The sequence below is a fragment of the Oryx dammah genome, unplaced genomic scaffold (genome assembly GCF_014754425.2).
Source record: "Oryx dammah isolate SB20612 unplaced genomic scaffold, SCBI_Odam_1.1 HiC_scaffold_13, whole genome shotgun sequence".
Taxonomy (NCBI): Eukaryota; Metazoa; Chordata; class Mammalia; order Artiodactyla; family Bovidae; genus Oryx; species Oryx dammah.
The window spans coordinates 47,680,117-47,687,338 of NW_024070197.1; positions in this window are offsets into that span (position 1 = coordinate 47,680,117).

Genomic DNA, 7,222 nt, shown 5'->3' on the forward strand with positions numbered 1-7,222 from the left:
TCTTTCTCTGAGGCCTGGGCTTCCTCACAGCATGACACCTGAGTTCTAAGAACAAGCAGCCCAAGAGAGAAAGAGCCTGGAGGAAACCGCATGGCTTTGAAAGGGTCTTCAGGAATCATATAGTGTCACTTTGACATTTTCTTCTGGTTGCTGCTGCTGCTGCTGCTAAGTCGCTTCAGTCGTGTCCGACTCTGTGTGACCCCATAGACGGCAGCCCATGAGGCTCCCCTGTCCCTGGGATTCTCCAGGCAAGAACACTGGAGTGGGTTGCCATTTCCTTCTCCAGTGCATGAAAGTGAAAAGTGAAAGTGAAGTTGCTCAGTCGTGTCCAACTCTTAGCAACCCCATGGACTGTGGCCCACCAGGCTCCTCCGTCCGTGGGATTTTCCAGGCAAGAGTGCTGGAGTGGGTGCCATCGCCTTCTCTGATTGAAGAGAAACAACTTCAACCAACTTCTTCTGGTTGAAGCAGTTATAAAGATGGAGCCAGGTCCAAGTGTAGGAGACAGAGACTCTGACCCCTTGGAAAAGAAGCATCAGTGGCATCTGGTAAGAACCTGAGGGATGGATATATATAATACATATATCATGCTCACACCTAGTTATTCAGTCTGACTCTTTGCGGCCCTTTGAACAGTAACCTGCCTGGCTCCCTGTCCATGGGACTTTTCAGGCAAGAATACTGGAGTGGGTTGCCATTTTCCTCCTCCAGGAAATCTTCCCAACCAAGGGATTGAACCTGTGTCTCCTGCATAGAAGGCAGATTCTTCACCAGCTGAGCCATCAGGGAAGCCTATTTTATATATATATATAAAATATTAATGTATGTATACGATATATAGATGCAGCCTTCTTTGGAAAATAGTCACTACATCCCAGAAGCAAGCCTTGCAGGATGCTCTGGAGTCAGCCAGATTCCAGGAAGGAACACTCCAGGCAGAGGGAGAGCATAGGGACCACTCTGAGGTAGAAAGGAGTCGAGGGCATGTGCGCTCCAGGGAGAAGCCCTGCACTCCTAGAACGAGGGTGCGCGGGGTCAGAAAGTGAGGCCAGGAAGGTGGGCGGGGCAGAGAACACGGGGTTCTGGGGTCGGGTGTGTGGGCTTGGGCTCTGAGCCTGACGGCACACTGAAGCCAGGAACTGACCCAATCAAACATCTGTTCCAGCAGGCTTCATCTGCTGCTGAGTGGAGATGGGCTGGATGGGGCAAGAGTGGGCGATGGGAGACAGAAGCGTCCATGCCCCTTGGTCTGAGAACCACCTGCCTAGAGGCAGTGGAGTGAGGACTGAGCCCACCCAGAGGTGTGAAAAAGGCCCCCAGAGAAGGCAGGGGGTGGGATGGGCAAGGTGGTGCCAGGCAAAGAGGGAGATCCCAGAAGGGAACCTAAGCTAAGCGTGAGCTAAGAGCTGCCCGGAGAAACCCCCTGACCTGGACCTGGTGAAGAACCTGGTAAAATCTCTCTGACAGGTGCAAATTCCCCGAGGCCCCCTGGGTAAAAGGAACACTGTATTTCTTGGCACTTCGTGATGACATCTCTTGGTCTTTCTAAATAAAATTAAATCCTCTGGGGGCCCCATTTGCTAAGGTTGCAGAGACCAGATTATCTACCATGATTCAAGGTGTCTTCCCCTGCCTCTGGTTGTGCAAAAACTGCAGAATGTTGCCATCTGGATCCACGGGGACAAGGTCCCGCTACCCAGCTGGGGTGTTCCTTGCTGGGGGCCCTGGTTTAGGAAGATGAGAGCCATTCAAAGACAGACCCACATCTATAGACCCAGGTCTGCATGCCAAAAGCAGTCGGGCCCCGACCAGCAGCTTCCTGGAGCCGGTTCTCTGGGATGGAGGGGAATACGCCATCCTCCAGAAGTCCAGCTTCCCGTTCTGGGGTCCCTCCCTCTTCCTCCTTCAAAGCCCACAGCCCAGCCCCTCCCCTCCTTGGCCGTCTAGCTCAGTCCTGCCAAAGAGCCCCCTATTCATCCACAAAGCCTTTCTGAGGAGCTCTGCCTGGAAATCAGACAGCTATTCATTTCCTCCCCTGGGCTTCAGGTGAGTCACAGACCTGACCTCTGCATTCTGGGGGTGCTTAGACATCCTCCAGTGTTGACAGCAATGGAGAGCAGACCCCAGGCTACATGTTTACATAAATCCTCCTGCTGCTTTGCCCTTAGAGGACAGCGTGGTGGGGCCTTAGGTTTTCCAAGGGTGGAGGGAATTTTTGGCCCCCCTGATCTCAGAGATCCCCTCCAGCCCTGCTGCTCTGAGATTCTGGGACAATAGAGCCACATGCAGCGGCCATGGCATCAGAGGGAGCCCCTCCCCCAGGCCTGCTGGGCAGGGCCGCAGACAGCACCCCAGAGACTCCCAAAGCTCACATAGCCGCCCAGGGAGAGTTCGCCTCCCCAACAAAGGCTGCCGTTTCCTGTCTTCCCACACGTGATCCCAAAACAAAACAAAACCCAACACGCTCTTTCCAGCCACCTGGTTGCCCCTGCAAGTCACCTGCCTGGATGCCACACAAGGCGGCCTTCCCTGGAGTCCCTAGGGATCCCAGCAGATCTGCATCCAGCCAGGCTGCTCTGGAGCAGGGAGTCAGGGCTCCAAGCTGGTGGGAGTCAGGCCAGCTAACAGCATCCCTGAAACTGAGTGAAGCCTGGCAGCAGAGGTCACCTGAATATTTCCCTGCCTAAGACTGAGGGGAGCTTAGTCCAGAGCCAGGAGCCAGGGGCTACCCTCCCAGGGCTGGGTCTGTCTTTAGCATGGCGGGCCCTGAGCTGGAGTTCTGCTCTGGACTCCTAGCCAAGCCTCGCTGCTAGGACTGATTTCCCAGAGCCCTGAGCTGCGCCGAGGTTCTGAACAGTTTAGAGCCCAAGGCTCCTCTCTCCCCTTGACCTTTCATTCATCCTTGTCACCTCTCCTTTAATGGACTGATCGCCCCTCTAGGTAACTCCCACTCCACCCTCAACCAAAAGTCACCCTCCCACCCAGTGCTGCTGCCTGGAGCCCTGGTGTCTTTCCAACCGGGGATCTTGGAAGTGCTGCTGGCTTTCAGGGCAATGCCAGCACCCTCAGGCCCTCTCCTGGGACCAAATAACAGCGCCTCACATCTCAGGTGCCTCTCATGTGTCTGATGATCAGGAAAGTGATGACCACTTATGTCTTATGAATTCCTGTTTCACCTGGCTCAGGGGGTTAAGTGTTTTCTCCCAGGAAGACACAATGGGAATTCAATTCAGGTCTGTCTGACCCCCAAAGGCCATGCTCCCTCTCTCTCTCTCTTCTGCACAGCCTTTCCTCACTTCAACCCACCCCTGAGCCTCAGCTGAGTCCTAGCCCTCTGCACCCCAGCTTGGCTATTGTGGTGGCCAGGTGCCTCCTTTGGAGAGAGCAGCGCCCCCTGTAGGTTAGGACAGGGCTCCAGGAAGAGCTGTCAGCCAGATAATCTGCAGCCACCAGGCCCTGCTGGCTTCCAGGTGACTTTTCCACTATGTGCTCTGGTTCCCTCTGCTACTGGGCCCTGCCCTCCTGCCCCCGGGGAAGGCTGGTGGCGGGGGAATGGACTCCCCCTTCATTCCCTGCACACCATGAAACTCTGTTCCTGACTTCCCTTCCTCACATTTGGAAACCAGTCTCCTGCCGGGTCCCTATTACTTTTCTTTTTCTCTCTTTTTTTTAAATTTAGTTTTTACTTTATATTGGAATATAATTGACTTACAATGTTGTGTTAGTTTCAAGTGTAGAGCAAAATGATTCAGTTACATATATACATGTATCCTTTTTGAGGTTCTTTTCCTATATAGATTATTACAGAGTATTGAGTGGAGGCTGCTGCGCTCTACGGTACGTCCTTGCTGATTATCCAGTTTATATATGCACAAGTGCATGCTCAGTCGTGCAATCACGTCTGACTCTTTGCAGCCCCATGTGCTGTAACCCACCGGGCTCTTCTGTCCACGGGATTCTCCTGGCAAGAATAATGGAGAGGTCCTGACCCAGGGGTCAAACCCGAGTCTCCTGCATCTCTCTTGCACTGGCAGGTGGATTCTTTACCACTTAGCCACCTGGGAAGCCCCATTTTATATATAGTAACGTGTATATGTTAACCCTAACTCCTAATTTATCCCCACCACCCACCCCCATGTTTCCCCTTTGGTAACCGTGTTTGTTTTTGAAGCCTGTTTCCTGTCTCTGTTCTGTAAATATGTTCATTTGTGTCATTACACTCAAAAGTGAAAGTGAAGTCGCTCAGTTGTGTCCAACTCTTTGCGACCCCATGGACTTAGCCCACCATGCTCCTCTGTCCATGGGATTTTCCAGGCAAGAGTACTGGAGTGGGTTGCCATTTCCTTCTCCAGGGGATCTTCCCAACCCAGGGATTGAACCCAGGTCTCCTGCATTGCAGGCGGACGCTTTACCATCTGAGCCACCAGGGAAGCCCAATTATACCTGAGGAACTTTAAATACTGATGCTCAGATCCCACCCCCAGAGATTCTGATCCAATTGTTCAGGAGTGTGGCCTGGGCATGGGCAGCTTCAAAGCTCCTCAGGCGACTAGAGTGTACAGCCAGGACTGCGAGCCGCTACAGCGCACTGGAGCTGATCCATGTTGATCTGTCCCAGGGCTGGCACTTCAGTCTCATTCAGCATTGGCTGGATGAATGAGGTGGCCCCCATAGTCCAGGGAGTTGGGGTGCTGCTGCTAGTGCCCTGAGATGGCAACAATACTGCCTGTTCCCTCCTCCTGTACCTTTTCGCTCTCCCTGACCCCCTCCTCCTTCTTCTGTCAATGAATAAACTTCATTTCTTAGAGCAGCTTATGTTCAAGGCAAAATTGAGCAGGAAGCACAAAGATTTCCCATATACTCCCTTTCCCTACACACCGACCTATGCCCCCACCAGAGAGGTACATTTATTACAATCAGTGACCCTAAATTATCACCCAAAGTCCATAGTTCACTCTTGCTGTTGTACATTCCATGGGTATGGACAAGTGTAGAATGACTTGTGGGGCTTCCCAGGGAGCATTAATTATAAAGAACTTGCTGCCAAGATAGGAGACATGAGAGATGCAGGTTTGATCCCTGGGTTGGGAAGATCCCCTGGAGGAGGGCATGGCAACCCACTCCAGTATTCTTGCCTTTGGAGAATCCCATGGACACAGGAGCCTGGTGGGCTACAGTCCATAGCGTTGCAAAGAGTTGGAAGATTATCTTATTGATTTTAAATCTTTATTCTTTTCTAAAACATACATTCAATGCTATAAATTTTCCTCTAAATACTACCTTTGCTACATCCCATAAATTTTGATAGATTGTGGTTTCATTTTCATTTAGTCCAAAATGTTCTAAAATTCCTCCTGAGATTTCCTTTTCGCCCCATGTGCTATCTAGAAGTGTGTTGTTAAATCTCCAAATACTTTGGGATTCTCCAACTATCTTTCTGTTATTAATTTCTAGTTTCATTCTATTATGGTCTGAGAACAGACATTGCATGATTTATACTCCTTTAAATTTGTTAAGTTGTGTTTTATGGCCCAGAATGTGGACTATCTTGATTAAGGTTTCATGTGACCTTGAGAAGAATGTAAAATCTGCTGTTGTTGGATGACTTAGTCTATAGATGTCAATTATATCCAGTTGACTGATGGTGCTGTTGACTTCAACTATGTCCTTACTGATTTTCCTCCTGCTGAATCTGCACATTTCTCTTAGGGAGTGATAATGTCTCCAACTATAGTAGTGGATACTCCTTTGCTCCTTGTGATTCTATCCATTGTTGCCTCACATGTTTCAATGCTCTGTTGTTAGATTCATATACCAGAAGATAGCTGTGTCTTCTTGGAGAACTGACCTCTTTACCATTATGTGATTCCCCTCTATCCATGATAATTTTCCTTGCTCTGAAGTGTGCTCCTTCTGAAATTAATATAGCTACTCTTTCTTTTAATTACTGTTCAGTTCAGTTTTTTCACTCTGTTGTGTCCAACTCTTTACGACCCCATGGACTGCAGCACACCAGGCTTCCCTGTCCATCACCAACTCCCAGAGTCCACCCAAACTCATGTCCATTGAGTCGGTGATGCCATCCAGCCATCTCATCCTCTGTCGTCCCCTTCTCCTCCTGCCCTCAATCTTTCCCAGTATCAGGGTCTTTTCAAATGAGTCAGTTCTTTGCATCAGGTGGCCAAAGTACTGGAGTTTCAACTTCAACATTAGTCCTTCCAATGAACACCCAGGACTGATCTCCTTTAGGATGGACTGGTTGGATCTCTTGCAGTCCAAGGGATTCTCAAGAGTCTTCTCCAACACCACAGTTCAAAAGCACCAATTCTTTGGCACTCAGCTTTCTTTACAGCGCAATACTCACATCCATACGTGACCACTGGAAAAACCAGAGCCTTGACTAGACGGACGTTTGTTGGCAAAGTAACGTCTCTGCTTTTTAACATGCTGTCTAGGTTGGTTATAACTTTCCTTCCAAGGAGTAAGCATCTTTTAGAAGGGTATAACTTTCTCCATTCATTTATTTATAATTTACATGTATTTTTATATTTAGGGTCTTGTTTTTTTAATTCACTCTGATAATCTCTTTTAATTGATTTATTTAAGTCATTGATATTTAAAGTGATTACTGATATAATTGAATTAATATCTACCATATTTATTACTGATTTCTATCTGTTGCCCTTGCTCTTTTTTTCTATCTTTGTCTTCTATACTTTTTCTACCTTTTGTGGTATTAATTGAGCATTTTATATAGTTCTATTTTTTCTCCTTAGCATATGAATTATACTTCTTTTTGTAATGGTTGGCCTAGGGCTTGCAATATATATTTACAATTAATTACAATTAATCTAAGTCCGCAACACTACACCACCTCACCTAAGGTAGTGCAAGGGCTTTGTAATGGTTTTAATTTCTCTCTCCCATCCCTTGTATCATTGCTGTTCTGCTGCTTCTGCTTAGTCACTCAGTCATGTCCAACTCTTTGCGACCCCATGGACTGCAGCTGGCCAGGCTCCTCTGTCCATGGGATTCTCTAGGCAAGAATACTGGACTGGGTCTCCTGCATTGCAGGCAGATTCTTTACCACTGAGCCAGCAGAGAAGCCCCAGCGCTGGCAAAAATATATATGTGTGTGTTCAGTTCAGTTCAGTTCAGTCGCTCAGTCATGTCTGACTCTGTGCGACCCCATGAATCGCAGCATGCCAGGCCTATCACAATA